Genomic DNA, 428 nt, shown 5'->3' on the forward strand with positions numbered 1-428 from the left:
TTGCTGCTGGTGCTGCTGCTGGTGCTGCTGCTGCTGCACCGCTGCTGCTGCATATATCACAAGACGGCCTTAGAGAGTGGCCGCACAACAGCTAACTCGCACACAGCAGCAGCAACAGCAGCAGCAGCAGCAGCAGCAGCAGCAGCAGCAGCAACAGCAGCAACAGCAGCAGCAGCAGCAGCAGCAAGAAAGAAACAAACAATTGCCAAAAAGTTTTTCCGTTTGAAGGTCTTTCAACAAAAACGCAAATGCAGCAACTGCAGCAGCAACTGCTGCTGCAGTTGCTGCTGTTGCAGCAGCAGCAGCAGCAACAGCTGCTGCTGCTGCTGCAGTTGCTGCTGCACTTGCTGCCGCTGCTGCAGCAGCAGCAGCAGCAATGCCTGCGTCTTTCACTGCAACCGTTGTTGAGCCAACTAACCCTCCCCTAT

Source organism: Eimeria mitis, genomic scaffold (assembly GCF_000499745.2).
Source record: "Eimeria mitis Houghton genomic scaffold, Emh_scaff6553, whole genome shotgun sequence".
Classification (NCBI taxonomy): Eukaryota; Apicomplexa; class Conoidasida; order Eucoccidiorida; family Eimeriidae; genus Eimeria; species Eimeria mitis.